The sequence below is a fragment of the Aquarana catesbeiana genome, linkage group LG09 (genome assembly GCF_042186555.1).
Source record: "Aquarana catesbeiana isolate 2022-GZ linkage group LG09, ASM4218655v1, whole genome shotgun sequence".
Classification (NCBI taxonomy): Eukaryota; Metazoa; Chordata; class Amphibia; order Anura; family Ranidae; genus Aquarana; species Aquarana catesbeiana.
The window spans coordinates 64,071,048-64,089,398 of NC_133332.1; the positions used below are offsets into that span (position 1 = coordinate 64,071,048).

The 18,351-nt window shown below is 40.8% G+C and overlaps 1 protein-coding gene across 1 annotated transcript in view; it reads left to right on the forward strand.

Moving 5' to 3' along the window:
- Positions 1-18,351, forward strand: part of LOC141107738 (olfactomedin-4-like) — a 184,135-nt gene that overhangs the window by 109,449 nt on the left and 56,335 nt on the right. The gene's annotated exons all lie outside the window — the stretch shown is intronic.

Consider the following 18,351-nt stretch of genomic DNA (forward strand, 5'->3'; position numbering starts at 1 on the left):
TATTTGCAGTAGACTTGCTGCACCATGGTCATGTAGGATGCATGAATGAGACCCAAGACTGGATTTTAGCTAACCTTACTGTGCAAGTTGAGCAGGTGCAAGGGGCAACATATTGTGGTAGGCAGTAAATTCAGTGATTTATTTAATCCTTAAAAACCTATGTCCTAAGAAATTTTATGAAATGTTTTAGGAGAATAAAAATATATATACTGTATATTGTGCAATGCCTACCACAGGATGGTGCCCTTTGCACCTGGTTAATATGGTTGGCTTTTATTCAGTCTTAAACTGTAGTAAACCCAGCTTTTGAACTTGTACTTACAAGTAAGCCTATAATAACGCTTATCTGTAGGTACAGTGAATATCTCCTAAACATGTGGTGTTTAGGAGATATTCACATGGAAAGCAGCCGGTAATGTCACCAGTGCATGCGCTCTGAAGGGACAGCATACCGCTTGGTTGTACTTCTCCTGGGGAGGAGCGCAATTAGTTCTGCACTTTGGGGACCAATAGCCAACAGCCAGCTATAGCCCGCTGTCAGCTGACATCGCTCAGCAGGTCCAGGCTGTGGAAAGATCCTCACTTTAAAGTCAGGATTCACCCATATGCCTGGACCAGCAGCTCGCTCAGCCTCTCAGTGAGCCACTGAGACTCTGAGCCGGCCTCTCCTGCCCCCTCCACCTCCTGGCATTCCAGTGAGCGTGGGGGAGGGTGGGGGCAGAGCCAGGGACTGACAGCCACCACTCTTTGCTCACTGAAGGCTGAGAACTGAGTGATCAGTGGTCTTTGATCGCTCTGTTGTTGGTCTTAGAAGCAGCTGGGGACAGATGCAACATTGGATCGATGCTCCATCCATCTTCGTAAGTATAATTTTAAAAAAATCTCTTTCAAAGGAAAAAAATTCCCCCCTAAGAACCCTCCCTCCTCAAGCAAAGATTCCCACTGTAAAATATCCCCCCCCCTCAAATATACCCCCCAAAAAAATTAAACCCCCCTGTCTCTAAACCGTCCCCCCAAAGCAAAAATATCTCCCTCAGTCAACACCCTCTCCCCCAGCAAAGATTCCTAATTATGAGGAAAATCTCCCGTCATCCAATCAAACTCCCCTCCCAGAAGCAAATCTCTGTCATTAACCACCTCCACCATAAAAATGGGGCAGCACAGTGGTGTTGTGGGTAGCACTCTCACCTAGCAGTAAAAAGGGTTGCTGGTTCAAATCACAACCACGACACTACCTGCCTGGAATTTGCATGTTCTCCCTGTCCCTGCATGGGTTTCCTCTGGGTACTCTGGTTTCCTCCCACACTCCAAAGACATGCTGGTTGGTTAATTGGCTTCTGTCCAAAATTGGCCCTAGTATATGAATGCGAGTTGGGGACCTTGGATTGTGGGCTCCTTGAGGGTAGGGACCGATGTGAGTGTGCGATGTATGTGGGGAGCGCAGCGTAAATTGATGACACTATATGGGTACCTTAAATAAATATGGATAATTGTAGACACGCACCCACACTTACTCAGGTTGAACTGGATGGACCGGTGTCTTTATTCAACCTTACTAACTATGTAACTATGTAACCTCCTTTAAACTTCTCTACAAGAAACTCCCCCCTTTTCCAAAAGTAAACCCGCCCCCCACCAAAAGAAACTCCCCCAGGCTGGTATTCTCACTTTCTCCTTCTCAAAATAGACAATTGATGCCTCCCCACTTACCAGACCTCAGAATCAGCATGACACAGAAGCAGGAAAACTTCTGCATCCCCAGTCTCCTTTCAGCTGTGTCATGTGATACCTCAAGGAGGTGTCTAGGAGTTCCCTCAACCGTGCACTGTCAATTGCCTGCATCTGAGACCTTGCAGTAATTTCATGCTTTTCAGGGGGACCCCTTATTAAACTGAGGGGATGGGGCACAATAGAAGGGGGGCTGGCTGCTGCACTCCGAAACTCTGATTGCTTCTACTGAGCTAAAGCTGAGGCTAAACAGCAGGGACACTGTCTGGGCATTTTCCCAGGATGCTCTGGGGGGGAGGGTTGAACACCCCTGACCCCCCCCCCCTTATCTACGCCCCTGGAAAAAGAACATTCTCAAAACAATAAAAATGATACAATAAAAAAACACACAAAACAAAAATTGCAGTAATAAGTGATAATATGCAATACTATGTGAAAAAGTGATAAAGTGCACTAATTCAAGAAGCTAAACAGCAAAAACAAATATGCATAAATGACTATCCCTAATTAAAAAAAAAATACAATAATATGTGATAATATATGAAACAGTGATAAAAGTGCTTGAATCAAATATATAAATAAAAATAAGTCCCAAATAATAAAGTGCATGTGCATCAAAAAATGATGAGATGTGAAGATCACATGCTCAAAAAACAGTTCTTGAAAGTTGTGAACACAATTGTTCCCACCATCCAGGCATCCACCAGGAGTGTGCCCTAGCAGCTCACCTTAAACAAAGACCAAAACAGGTCTAGTGGCGCTTTGGTATACAAATCCTTAATGGCAGTTCATGTTCCACTCTCCTCTCCTTGCCTGCATCGAAATCCACAGCTGGTCTGACAAGGCTTTAATATTTAACTGAACCAGAAATTGTAGCAGACTTGCAGAATGTTTGCAAAGAAAGTTGATCTGGAGTCATGCACTGCAGACTTGCTGCAATTGTGCAACAAACTTGTGAAGCTTGGCAAGTCTAGCAAGAGCTTAGCAAAGTAATTTTCAAACTTGCAGCACAATTACTTGTGAAGCTTGGCGAGTCTAGCAAGAGCTTAGCAAGTAATTTTCCTTGTCAAAAGAAGTTTATTGAGTATACAATATTATAAAGATACATAAAGTAAGTTTACAAGGATCTATAAAGTAAGCTCATTGTTTTACAGTAGGGTTTATATAGGTAAATATCATGAAATTTCAAATATTAAACATTGGGTTCACGTAAACCTAAATTAAAGATATATATCATTTCCTTAGTTACTTTTGTAGGTATTTAAATGATTTATACCTACTATACATATTGTTTACAAGTAGAGTGTATATAGGTCAAATAAATTCTGATAATGAGCTTTAATCGTAAGGTGGAGAAAAGGAAAGAGAAAGAAGAAAAAGGGTAGAAAGGTAGAGGTATGGTCCACAAGGTTGTCCCGCTCGTCAGTTTATTATTCTTTTTAGTTCTCTTTGAAGCCTTAGAATGGGTGTCTCTGTAAGTCATTTAATCTGTTACCATGGCAACAGGACAGAGTCATTGAAGTTTGACAGGAACTGTTGTTTTATCCAAGGATGCCAAAGTTTTTCAAATTTTGGAATTTGATTTTACAGATTGATTCAAAAATGGATAATTGGGATAATGGTGTATCCCCCTTTAGGAATGGTGTATAGAAATTTTTGATTTGGAGATATCTAAATATCTCAGAGTTTGGTAGATCATATTTTTCTCTAAGCGATGGGAATGAAAGGAATGATTTAGATGCTATGAAGTCATTTAGTGTCTGAATGCCTGATGTTGTCCAAGCTTTAAAAGAATTTGGGTATATCCATGCCAGATAAAAGGCCGGATTTCTGATAAAAGAAAGGAGAGGATTGTGTGGAGATTTTAACTGATATTTGGTTTTTAGTTTATCCCAGAGAGATAAGAAGTGTTTAGTTATGGGATTATGAATTTTAAAGCGGTCTTTAGGATCAAGCCATAATAAATTTGATATTAATAGAGGGTCATTTTCTGAAGCCTCTATAAATACCCATAATGGGATTTCCTGTTTTGCATGGTATTTGGACAGACTGGCCAAATGTTCTGCTCTGTAGTAGTTAGTAAAATTAGGGTATCCCAGGCCTCCTTTATTTTTGGGAAGATGTAGTGTGTGTATAGGTATAAGTGGTTTAGAAGAGCCCCATATAAACGAAGTTGCTCTTTTTTGTACTATTCTCAAAAAATAGGAAGGAATTGGAATAGGGAGGACTCTGAATAGATAAAGCAATTTGGGTAGAATAGTCATTTTGATTGCATTAATCTTCCCTATCCAGGATAAAGGAAGTTGCGACCATTGTTTTATTAGATTTGTGATCTGTCTTAATACAGGAGGATAATTGGTTGAGAATAAGTCAGAATGAAATGCTGTTAAATGAATTCCAAGATATGGGATTGATTTTTCTGCCTATGTGAATGGGAGTGCAGCCCTAGCCGGGATCAATTCCATGTTTGTGAGTGAAATATTAAGCACTAGGCATTTCTTAGGATTAATCATAAGGCCAGATAGGGCTGCAAATCCATCAAGAGCTGGTATTAAATTAGGACCAGAGACCTGTGGTGATGATAGAAAAAGTAATATATCGTCTGCAAATATACATAATTTGTGTGTAATACCTCTGTCATGAACCGGTGTGACCAGATTGTGTGGACTGCAAAGAGGAAACCAAAACGCATGTAAAGTGAAATAAGAATGTTTATTAAAGATAAGTGATATAAATAAACAAACACCCCAAATATAAATAGTGCTCAACCAACTGACAGAAACCCACAAACAACAGATAATATATACAGCAAGGGGCAATACCGGAATCACAGATGTCAGCCAGGCCAGGGTCATACACAGCAGGTCAGCAGGAACAAGGGATATACCAGAAACATAAACGTAGCCAAGCCAAGGTCATACACAGGAGATCAGCAACTGAACAAGGGCAGGTTGGAAAAGGGAGATAAAGGATGGGATGGGATACAGGCTCAGGAACAGGTTCAGGGTCTGATACAGGATAACAGGTTCAGGATGCAGGTTCAGGGCACAAGGAAGAAAGATACCAAGGCGAGCATGTGAGGGCTTGCCGGGTATTTATAGGGCTGACTCTAATTGGCTTCAAGTCACACCTGAGCGCAGGGAGTGTTGTCTGCTCCATACTGCCAGGATCCATCCGCTGGTGGACATCAGTACTGCGGCCAAAAGATGAAATGACACCAGCAGGGAAATATTCTCCTGACAGTTCAACACTGCCAGGAGACACCTGCTGGTGGACCCCAGTACTGCATGCCAAATGATATATCTTACCAGCGGATGGACCCTTTCCTGACAACCTCCTACTTCAATGCCAGTTATAGTTTGGTTTGTTCTGATGTATTGGGCCATGGGTTTGAGTATAAGGGCAAATAATAAGGGAGATAATGGGCAACCCTGTCGGGTACCTCTTTCAATATTAAAGGCATCAGATTTGTATCCAGCATATTTTATATAGGCTTTGGGTTTATTATATAATGCTTTGATCCATGTTAAAAAGTGGGGTCCAAAACCCCATTTTTGTAATGAATATTGCATATATTGCCAGGATACTGTGTCAAATGCCCTCTTAATATCGAGAGATAGAAAACATAAAGGGATTTTCCGTTTTTTAGCAATATGTGCCAATAACACTGCCCTGCGTATATTATCGCCTGCCTGTCTATTTGGCATGAAGCCTACTTGATCTCTATGTATTAATTTTCCTATAATGCTATTGAGGCGTTTTGCTATTATTTTTGCTAATAATTTAATATCAAGGTTTAACAGAGAGATAGGCCGATAATTCACACAGGAAGTATCATCAGAAAGGGGTTTTGGAATCATACAAACAATTGCCATTAGTGTTTCTTGCCGAAAAGAATGTCCATCTAGAAGTTTGTTAAAAGTTTCAGTGAGAATGGGAGAGAGTATTTCTGAGAATGTTTTATAGTATAAAGCCGAGTAGCTGTCTGGGCCTGGTCTTTTGTTAAGTTTTAGGTCTTTTATGGCGTTAGCAACTTCATCTATAGTTATAGGCTCATCCAAACTGCTTTTTTGATTCTGAGATAACTCATTTAAGGTTATTTTTGAGAAGAAGGATTCAGCCTCTGTAGGATTAAATTAATTGTTTGTCTTGTATAAAGTTGCGAGATGTGAGTGAAATTTATGGACTATTTTAACCACTTGACGACCGCCTCACGCTGATTTACGTCGGCAAGGTGGCACGGACAGGCAAAATCACGTATATATACGTGATTTGCCTTCCGTGGGTGGGGGGCCCGATCGGACCCCCCCCCGGTGCCCGAGGCGGTCGTCTTTGGTCCCACGGCGATCGGAGATGAGGGGGAGGCCATCCGTTCGTGGCCCCCCCCTCGCGATCGACGCCGGCCAATCACATCATTCCTTTGCTGCTGTATGCTAAACAGCAGCAAAGGAAATGATGTCATCTCTCCTCGGCTCGGTAATTTCCGTTCCGGCCCGAGGAGAGAAGACAGGTATGTGAGTGCACAACACTACACACACACAGTAGAACATGCCAGGCACACTAAACACCCCGACCCACCCCCCCGATCGCCCCCCGATCCCCCCCCCAATCACCCCCCCCCTGTCACAAACTGACACAAGCAGTTTTTTTTGTTTTTTTTTTCTGATTACTGCATTGGTGTCAGTTTGTGACAGTTACAGTGTTGGGACAGTTAGTATTACCCCCCTTTAGGTCTAGGATACCCCCCTAACCCCCCCTAATAAAGTTTTAACCCCTTGATCACCCCCCGTCACCAGTGTCGCTAAGCGATCATTTTTCTGATCGCTGTATTAGTGTCGCTGGTGACGCTAGTTAGGGACCTAAATATTTAGGTTCGCCGTCAGCGTTTTATAGCGACAGGGACCCCCATATACTACCTAATAAATGTTTTAACCCCTTGATGGCCCCCTAGTTAACCCTTTCACCACTGATCACCGTATAAGTGTTACGGGTGACGCTGGTTAGTTCGTTTATTTTTCATAGTGTCAGGGCACCCACCGTTTATTACCGAATAAAGGTTTAGCCCCCTGATCGCCCGGCGGTGATATGCGTCGCCCCAGGCAGCGTCAGATTAGCGCCAGTACCGCTAACACCCACGCACGCAGCATACGCCTCCCTTAGTGGTATAGTATCTGATCGGATCAATATCTGATCCGATCAGATCTATACTAGCATCCCCAGCAGTTTAGGGTTCCCAAAAACGCAGTGTTAGCGGGATCAGCCCAGATACCTGCTAGCACCTGCGTTTTGCCTCTCCGCCCGGCCCACCCAAGTGCAGTATCGATCGATCACTGTCACTTACAAAACACTAAACGCATAACTGCAGCGTTCGCAGAGTCAGGCCTGATCCCTGCGATCGCTAACATTTTTTTGGTAGCATTTTGGTGAACTGGCAAGCACCAGCCCCAGGCAGCGTCAGGTTAGCGCCAGTAGCGCTAACACCCACGCACGCACCGTACAGCTCCCTTAGTGGTATAGTATCTGATTGGAGCAATATCTGATCCGATCAGATCTATACTAGCGTCCCCAGCAGTTTAGGGTTCCCAAAAACGCAGTGTTAGCGGGATCAGCCCAGATACCTGCTAGTACCTGCGTTTTGCCCCTCCGCCCGGCCCAGCCCAGCCCACCCAAGTGCAGTATCGATCGATCACTGACACTTACAAAACACTAATTGCATAACTGCAGCGTTCGCAGAGTCAGGCCTGATCCCTGCGATCGCTAACAGTTTTTTTGGTAGTATTTTGGTGAACTGGCAAGCACCAGCCCCAAGCAGCGTCAGATTAGCGCCAGTACCGCTAACACCCACGCACGCACCGTACACCTCCCTTAGTGGTATAGTATCTGAACGGATCAATATCTGATCCGATCAGATCTATACTAGCATCCCCAGCAGTTTAGGGTTCCCAAAAACGCAGTGTTAGCGGGATCAGCCCAGATACCTGCTAGCACCTGCATTTTGCCCCTCCGCCCGGCCCAGCCCACCCAAGTGCAGTATCGATCGATCACTGTCACTTACAAAACACTATATGCATAACTGCAGCGTTCGCAGAGTCAGGCCTGATCCCTGCGATCGCTAACAGTTTTTTTGGTAGCTTTTTATTGAATTGGCAAGCGCCAGCGGCCTAGTACACCCCGGTCGTAGTCAAACCAGCACTGCAGTAACACTTGGTGACGTGGCGAGTCCCATAAGTGCAGTTCAAGCTGGTGAGGTGGCAAGCACAAATAGTGTCCCGCTGCCGCCAAGAAGACAAACAAAGGCCTGTCGTGCCCATAGTGCCCTTCCTGCTGTATTCGCCAATCCTAATTGGGAACCCACCGCTTTTGCAGCACCCGTACTTCCCCCATTCACATCCCCAACCAAATGCAGTCAGCTGCATGAGAGGCATTTTCTTTATGTCCTCCCGAGTACCCCTACCCAACGAACCCCCAAAAAAGATGTTGTGTCTGCAGCAAGCGCGGATATAGGCGTGACACCCGCTATTATTGTCCCTCCTGTCCTGACAATCCTGGTCTTTGCATTGGTGAATGTTTTGAACGCTACCATTCACTAGTTGAGTATTAGCGTAGGGTACAGCATTCCACAGACTAGGCACACTTTCACAGGGTCTCCCAAGATGCCATCGCATTTTGAGAGACCCGAACCTGGAACCGGTTACCGTTATAAAAGTTAGTTACAAAAAAAGTGTAAAAAAAAAAAAAAAATATATAAAATAAAAAAAAATAGTTGTCGTTTTATTGTTCTCTCTCTCTCTATTCTCTCTCTCTTGTTCTGCTCTTTTTTACTGTATTCTATTCTGCAATGTTTTATTGTTATTATGTTTTATCATGTTTGCTTTTCAGGTATGCAATTTTTTATACTTTACCGTTTACTGTGCTTTATTGTTAACCATTTTTTTGTCTTCAGGTACGCCATTCACGACTTTGAATGGTTATACCAGAATGATGCCTGCAGGTTTAGGTATCATCTTGGTATCATTCTTTTCAGCCAGCGGTCGGCTTTCATGTAAAAGCAATCCTAGCGGCTAATTAGCCTCTAGACTGCTTTTACAAGCCGTGGGAGGGAATGCCCCCCCCCACTGTCTTCCGTGTTTTTCTCTGGCTCTCCTGTCTCAACAGGGAACCTGAGAATGCAGCCAGTGATTCAGCCAGCTGACTATAGAGCTGATCAGAAACCAGAGTGGCTCCAAACATCTCTATGGCCTAAGAAACCGGAAGCTACGAGCATTTTATGACTTAGATTTCGCCAGATGTAAATAGCGCCATTGGGAAATTGGGGAAACATTTTATCACACCGATCTTGGTGTCATCAGATGCTTTGAGGGCAGAGGAGAGATCTAGGGTCTAATAGACCCCAATTTTTTCAAAAAAGAGTACCTGTCACTACCTATTGCTATCATAGGGGATATTTACATTCCCCGAGATAACAATAAAAATGATTAAAAAAAAAAATGAAAGGAACAGTTTAAAAATAAGATAAAAAAGCAAAAAAATAATAAAGAAAAAAAAAAGAAAAAAAAAAAGCACCCCTGTTGCCCCCTGCTCTCGCGCTAAGGCGAACGCAAGCGGCGGTCTGTCGTCAAACGTAAACAGCAATTGCACCATGCATGTGAGGTATCACCGCGAAGGTCAGATCGAGGGCAGTAATTTTTGCAGTAGACCTCCTCTGTAAATCTAAAGTGGTAACCTGTAAAGGCTTTTAAAGGCTTTTAAAAATGTATTTATTTTGTTGCCACTGCACGTTTGTGCGCAATTTTAAAGCATGTCATGTTTGGTATCCATGTACTCGGCCTAAGATCATCTTTTTTATTTCATCAAACATTTGGGCAATATAGTGTGTTTTAGTGCATTAAAATTTAAAAAAGTGTGTTTTTTCCCCAAAAAATGAGTTTGAAAAATCGCTGCGCAAATACTGTGTGAAAAAAAAAAATGAAACACCCACCATTTTAATCTGTAGGGCATTTGCTTTAAAAAAATATATAATGTTTGGGGGTTCAAAGTAATTTTTTTGCAAAAAAAAAAAAACTTTTTCATGTAAACAAAAAGTGTCAGAAAGGGCTTTGTCTTCGAGTGGTTAGAAGAGTGAGTGATGTGTGACATAAGCTTCTTGTGCATAAAATGCCAGGACAGTTCAAAACCCCCCCAAATGACCCTATTTTGGAAAGTAGACACCCCAAGCTATTTGCTGAGAGGCATGTCGAGTCCATGGAATATTTTATATTGCGACACAAGTTGCGGGAAAGAGACAAATTTTTTTTTTTTTTATTTTTTTTTTTTTGCACAAAGTTGTCACTAAATGATATATTGCTCAAACATGCTATGGGAATATGTGAAATTACACCCCAAAATACATTCTGCTGCTTCTCCTGAGTATGGGGATACCACATGTGTTGGACTTTTTGGGAGCCTAGCCGCGTACGGGACCCCGAAATCCAAGCACCGCCTTCAGGCTTTCTAAGGGCCATGAATTTTTGATTTCACTCTTCACTGCCTATCACAGTTTCGGAGGCCATGGAAAGCCCAGGTGGCACAAAACCCCCCCAAATGACCCCATTTTGGAAAGTAGACACCCCAAGCTATTTGCTGAGAGGTATAGTGAGTATTTTGCAGACCTCACTTTTTGTCACAAAGTTTTGAAAATTGAAAAAAGAAAAAAAAAAAAGTTTTTTCTTGTCTTTCTTCATTTGCAAAAACAAATGAGAGCTGCAAAATACTCACCATGCCTCTCAGCAAATAGCTTGGGGTGTCTACTTTCCAAAATGGGGTCATTTGGGGGGGTATTGTGCCACCTGGGCATTCCATGGCCTCCGAAACTGTGATAGGCAGTGAAGAGTGAAATCAAAAATTTTCACCCTTAGAAATCCTGAAGGCGGTGCTTGGTTTTCGGGGCCCCGTACGCGGCTAGGCTCCCAAAAAGTCCCACACATGTGGTATCCCCATACTCAGGAGAAGCAGCTAAATGTATTTTGGGGTGCAATTCCACATATGCCCATGGCCTGTGTGAGCAATATATCATTTAGTGACAACTTTGTGCAAAAAAAAAAAAAAAAAAAGTGTCACTTTCCCGCAACTTGTGTCAAAATATAAAATATTCCATGGACTTAATATGCCTCTCAGCAAATAGCTTGGGGTGTCTACTTTCCAAAATGGGGTCATTTGGGGGGGTTTTGTGCCACCTGGGCATTCCATGGCCTCCGAAACTGTGATAGGCAGTAAAGAGTGAAATCAAAAATTTACACCCTTAGAAATCCTGAAGGCGGTGCTTGGTTTTCGGGGCCCCGTACGCGGCTAAGCTCCCAAAAAGTCCCACACATGTGGTATCCCCATACTCAGGAGAAGCAGCTGAATGTATTTTGGGGTGCAATTCCACATAGGCCCACGGCCTGTGTGAGCAATATATCATTTAGTGACAACTTTTTGTAAATATTTTTTTTTTTGTCATTATTCAATCACTTGGGACAAAAAAAATAAATATTCAATGGGTTCAACATGCCTCTCAGCAATTTCCTTGGGGTGTCTACTTTCCAAAATGGGGTCATTTGGGGGGGTTTTGTACTGCCCTGCCATTTTAGCACCTCAAGAAATGACATAGGCAGTCATAAACTAAAAGCTGTGTAAATTACAGAAAATGTACCCTAGTTTGTAGACGCTATAACTTTTGCGCAAACCAATAAATATATGCTTATTGACATTTTTTTTACCAAAGACATGTGGCCGAATACATTTTGGCCTAAATGTATGACTAAAATTTAGTTTATTGGATTTTTTTATAACAAAAAGTAGAAAATATCAATTTTTTTCAAAATTTTCGGTCTTTTTCCGTTTATAGCGCAAAAAATAAAAACTGCAGAGGTGATCAAATACCATCAAAAGAAAGCTCTATTTGTGGGAAGAAAAGGACGCAAATTTCGTTTGGGTACAGCATTACATGACCGCGCAATTAGCAGTTAAAGCGACGCAGTGGCAAATTGGAAAAAGACCTCTGGTCCTTAGGCAGCATAATGGTCCGGGGCTCAAGTGGTTAACTGGATTACAAGTATAAACATTTTTTGATAATTTCAAACGTATTGGTTTGAAAGATTTGTTAGTTGAATTTAATGCCAAATATGTACCTGGTTTGTTTGTATTCATGTAGAAATTGTGTTTGGAGCGTTTGAGGGATTTATCAACTGACTCAGTGAGAAATAGATCGTATTCCAATCTAGATTTTTCCAGATGAGATTTTGTACTCTGAGATGGATTATCTTGGAATGATATGTAGGCTGCATTAAAATTGAGTTCTAGTTTTTTTGCTAGATTTTTGCGTTCCCGTTTAAATAGTGCCATTTGTCTTTGTATTGTACCACGCAAGACAGGCTTATGAGCTTCCCACAGTGTTATTGGGGAGATGTCTGTTGTATTATTAATTGATATGTATTCCTTTAAAGCTTGTTCAATGGCCATCTGATGTAGTGGGTGTTTGAGCATTATGTCCGGTAAGTACCATGTTGGATCATGCGCTTTTGGTATGGCTGAGGCTATAGTAGTGTATACTGCATTATGGTCAGACCACGGAATCGGAATTATATCTGATGCAATAATTTCTGGTATCATTCCTATTGTTAGAAAAATATGATCTATTCTGGTGAAGGTTTGATGAGGGTGCGAGAAATAAGTGAATTTCTTTTTCATTGGGTTACTTTCTCTCCACGAATCTACCAGATTGTATTTGGAAAGAAGTTGAGAAAAAGGTAATCTAGAGGTTATTTTGGATGGTGTAAAAGGTGATTTATCTAGAAATGGGAGGAGGACCTGGTTCGAATCCCCACACATTATCACTGTTCCTATTTTGTGTGTATTAATCACTTGTAATATATGTGAGAGGAATGGTGTAGGTTGTTTGTTAGGAGCGTAGTAGGATATCACCGTGATTGCTGTATCCATTATATAACCCATGAGTATCAGGTATCTACCTTCTGGGTCTTTAATTTCTGATGATAAGGTGAATGGTGTGGATCGGTGAAATGCAATTAGAGTTCCCCTTTGCTTGGTACAGGCAGAAGCCGTGTAAATTTGTTGATAAAAAGGAGAAATATATTTTGGAGTAGAATCTTTGGTGAAGTGTGTTTCTTGGAGGCATACTATGTGAGCCTTCTTGTTATGGAAAGTACGGAAGGCTTTGGTCCTTTTTTGAGGGACATTTATTCCCTGAACATTCAGGGAAAGTATATTCAGTGGTGCCATGGCAACAGATCAAATAGTTTTGACTTACTTTTTGTTATGCAGAGCTGACTGCGCAGATCAACCTGTGTAGACTGAAGAGATGAAAAGATAGAAAAGAAACTAGTGAATTCTGGAGTAAAGAGTAAACAAAAAACATGAGATTAGATGATACATTGTATAAATTCTTTTTTGCAAGTAATCACAATTTACCCGTGAAAGAGAATAAATATCTCTCTCAGGGGAATAAGTGCCTTCGTCACACTCCCACATAATATGGTTGGGAGAATGAGGAGGGCTAATGGGGTTACCGGATCTTCCGCTTACAGGAGAGAAGTGCTATGTCAAAAGACATCAAAATGATGTTTCATTAATTGGAGTGCTGAATATAGTTTTTGTTGAAATTATTTATTCCAGGGTGGTTGTATATGGTTAGTCTTGCCCTAGGCTAAATAATTCAGTTAGAAAGGTACTATTAATAACTTTGGTATTGATGAAGATAGTTTGAATTATTTTGGGATTTTAACCCTTTTAGAGTAAACAATTACATATTTTATTCATATGTAACTGTTTAGATATGTTAACTCATAAAATTGAGGTTGTATTGCTTCAGATTAGAATAAACAAAAACATAATTCTAGGAACTAGTTAGGTAATAATATATTTGTTTTAAGAAAAAAAAGAAAAAGCTTCCATTACTTCTGGATTATTGAACATATTTGTCCTAAAAAGTAATAAATCTATTGTTATTACCTGATAATATATAACTGAACAAGAATTTCCTTATTTCACTTATATATTCTAAGGCTATATGAATCAGAAGTAATAAGAAATATAACTGGAATGTAACATGATCCCACACAGTGTGTGACTATCAGAATTCAGTTACATTCAGTTATAAATGTAGGTTTTTTATAGAGAACCATCTCTTAGTATAATAAATGAAGAGATATCAGGAATTAGGATGTCAGTCCATTGAATCTTCTTGGTCCATGGATGATGTGGCATAACGGCCTCTTTTGTGAGAATGATGATTCCCATTTTGTTCTGGAATTTTCTGGGTGCTGCCTGAAGGTGAAGATGATGTCATTCTTCTGCGTGTGGGAGAGTTGCTACTTGTGGTTTCTGTCAGATTTAATTTTAAAAGGGTTTGTTGTAGTTCATCTGCTGATCTGCTTCTGTAAATTGTACCTTGGTAGTTAAATCTGACTGAAAAGGGGAAGCCCCATTGATACATAATGTTGTGGCGTTGCAGTTCCATTAGTTGGGGTTTCATGGATCGTCTTTTAGTAATAGTAAGTTGGGATAGGTCAGCAAAAATTTGATAATTGTGTCCTTGAAAATTAAGTTCCTTTTTTTCTCTTGCAGCAATTAGTATTTGTTCTTTCGTTCTGTAATAATGAAATTTTATGATTATATCACGTGGGGGTCCATCTTTCTTTTTGGCTGTGAGGGCTCTGTGTACTCTGTCCAGTTCTAAACGTTCAATAGGGATATCTGGCTTTAGTTCTTGTAATAGAGCAGTAATAGTAGATTGCAGGTCTGTCACAGTTTCAGGTATTCCCCTTATGCGCAAGTTTGAACGTCTGGCTCTATTTTCGTAATCTTCGAGCTTAGTTTGAAGTATTAAATTCTCTTCTTTTAATTGTTCCAATTCTGTTATATTTTCTTGGGTTGTAATTTCAATTTCATCCATTTTTATTTCTAAGGCTACGGTGCGGTTTACCAGCTCTCTTATTTCTTTGGTTAGGCTTTTTGTTATTTGGTCTGAGGTTTGTTTTAAAGCCTTGTGAAGCATCTTTTCAAATTGTAATAATATTTCTGGGGATACTGAGGAGGCCTGTGGAGAAGTTTGTGAGAGGATTTGTTCTGTATCTGACTCAAATGGAAAGTCTTGCTGTGACATTTTCTGTCTGTGAGAGCGCCCTGATGCTGTATCTTGTGAGGTGACTGGAGCTGCTTCAGCTGCAGTGAGTGCCTGTGAGCTCTTTGTGAGGTGATTTTTATTTCTGCCACGGTTTCCTCCCAGTACCATATTTCCTGCCCAAACTTTCACAGTTTGTTCCCAGGGGCAAAAAGGTTCAAATGGATACCTTTTGAGCCTGCAGGCTCCGCTTTATCCTTCTCTTCTCTCCTCAGCGGTGTGGAGCTCTAACAATGCATGTCTGCTCTGCTAGGCTCCGCCCATCTCCCCCCAGCAAGTAATTTTCAAACTTGCAGCACAATTACTTGCTATCTGGGATACTGGCTCCAATTACCCAAGCAGATTGATTATAACAATAAAAATTTCATAAAACATGTAGTATACAGTGCCTTAAAAAAGTATTCACACCCCTTGAAATTTTCCACATTTTTTATGTTACAACTAAAAACGTAAATGTATTTTATTGGGATTTTATGTGATAAACCAACACAAAGTGGCACATAATTGTGACGTGGAAGGAAAATGATAAATGGTTCAACAGTTTTTACAAATAAATATCTGAAAAGTGTGGCATGCATTTGTATTCAGCCCCCCTAAGTCAATACTTTGTAGAACCACCTTTAGCTGCAATTACAGCTGCAACTTCTTTTTGGGGATGTCTCTACCAGCTTTGCACATCTAGAGAGTGACATTTTTGCCCATTCTTCTTTGCAAAATAACTCAAGCTCTGTCAGATTGGATGGAGAGCGTCTGTGAACAGCCATTTTCAAGTCTTGATAATAAAGGTGATTTCGCGCAGTGATCCAATAAACTAGGGATGTCTCCTCTAGGTGTAATAAAGTGAAAGGTGATAACAGGTCTACCAAAATCGCATAAAGTGCATTCAATAAAAAGTGATCATAAATTCATAACTGATAAAAACATATAAATAAAAGGGCTAGTAGAAATGACAGTAATACTGGTAAAATGATTCTGATAAAATAATAATAATAATCATATATACTATTCAATGTGCTATATAAATAAATAGTCCAAAAAAGGAGGGGATGGATAAGAATGCCAGGTCCTCCTGGGGAATAAGGTGATACTAAAAAGTCACAAGAGATGGGGTAGATGAAATTCCAATAGCTGGCTTCTCAATAATAAATTATAGTGGTATTGCCCATAGAAACTTCATACAATTAATATAATACAGTCTCCCAGAACTCTCACCTCAGGGCTGGTTAATTAATGCATCTGTGAGTTCAAGTTTGCTGGTAATGCCACTGTTGTATGTAGTCAGTAGATGGATTGTAGATTTCTCCTTATAAGCCCTCTGCTGGAATACCTATGAAACTCCGGTGTCTGCAAGACCGTGATAGGGGGAAGAAAGGAGAAAAGGAAGGGGCTCCACTAGTGTAGTATATTAGAAAGTGCATAGGTGTTTATTGAGTATAAAAGGTGGACTCTTACATGGTAACAATTAGTTAAAAGCGAAAATAGAAATGACAATGAACGTACGGTGCTCTCAGCGCCCTCTCACGTCTCCTCCTGTGTATGTCTCGCTCCGGCCAATCCCTACGCGTTACGACACCGTCACGTGTCTTTATCTGGGGAAATAGCTTTTAACTAATTGTTACCATGTAAGAGTCCACCTTTTATACTCAATAAACACCTTTGCACTTTCTAATATACTACACTAGTGGAGCCCCTTCCTTTTCTCCTTTCTTCCCCCTATCACGGTCTTGCAGACAGCGGAGTTTCATAGGTATTCCAGCAGAGGGCTTATAAGGAGAAATCTACAATCCATCTACTGATTACATACAACAGTGGCATTACCAGCAAACTTGAACTCACAGATGCATTAATTAACCAGCCCTGAGGTGAGTGTTCTGGGAGACTGCATTATATTAATTGTATGAAGTTTCTATGGGCAATACCACTATATTTTATTACTGAGAAGCCAGCTATTGGAATTTCATCTACCCCATCTCTTGTGACTTTTTAGTATCACCTTATTCCCCAGGAGGACCTGGCATTCCTATCCATCCCCTCCCTTTTTGGACTATTTATTTATATTGCACATTGAATAGTATATATGATTATTATTATTATTTTATCAGCATCATTTTACCAGTATTGCTGTCATTTCTACTAGCCCTTTTATTTATATGTTTTTATCAGTTATGAATTGATGATCACTTTTTATTGAATGCACTTTATGCGATTTTGGTAGACCTGTTATCACCTTTCACTTTATCACACCTAGAGGAGACATCCCTAGTTTATTGGATCACTGCGCAAAATCACCTTTATTATCTAGCCTTTATTGGTGTCACTGTGAACACTTTAGATTTTGCCGCAATCTATTTATTTATTTTTTTTTTATTTAATAATTTTTGTTGTGATACACACTTTAGATAGCGCAAAGGCACATTTATCACTTTAATTTTCAAGTCTTGCCACAGATTCTCAATTGGATTTAGGTCTGGACTTTGACTGGGCCATTCTGAGACATGAATACGCTTTGATATAAACCATTCCTTTGTAGCTCTGGCTGTATGTTTAGGGTCGTTGTCCTGTTGAAAGGTGAACCTCCGCCCCAGTCTCAAGTCTTTTGCAGACTCTAACAGGTTTTCTTCTAAGATTGCCCTGCATCTAGCTCCATCCATCTTCCCATCAACTCTGACCAGCTTCCCTGTGCCTGCTGAAGAAAAGCACCACCATGTTTTACGGTGGGGATGGTGTTTTTAGAGTGTTGTGCAGTGTTAGTTTTCTGACACATACAGCATTTTGCTTTTAGGCTAAAAAGTTCAATTTTGGTCTCGTCTGACCAGAGCACCTTCTTCCACATGTTTGCTGTGTCCCCCACATGGCTTCTTGAAAACTGCCAACGGGACTTCTTATGGCTTTCTTTCAACAATGACTTTCTTCTTGCCACTCTTCCATAAAGGCCAGATTTGTTTAGCCTAATAGTTGTCCTCTGGACAGATTCTCCCACCTGAGCTGTGGATCTCTGCAGCTCCTCCAGAGTTACCATGGGGCTCTTGGCTGCTTCTCTGATTGATGCTCTCCTTGCCCGGCCTGTCAGTTTAGGTGGATGGCCATGTCTTGGTAGGTTTGCAGTTGTGCCATACTGATGATGGATTGAACAGTGCTCCATGAGATGTTCAAAGTTTGGGATATTTTTTATAACATAACCCTGCTTTAAACTTCTCCACAAATTTATCCCTGACTTTTCTGGTGTGTTCCTTGGCCTTCATGATGCTGTTTGTTTACTAAGGTTCTCTAACAAACCTCTGATGGCTTCACAGAATGGCTGTATTGATATTGAGATTAAATTACACACAGGTGGACTCTAATCACAAATTAGGTGACTTCTGAAGGCAATTGGTTCCACTAGATTTTAGTTAGGGGTTTCAAAGTAAAGAGGGCTGAATACAAATGCATGCCGCACTTTTCAGATATTTATTTGTAAAAAATTT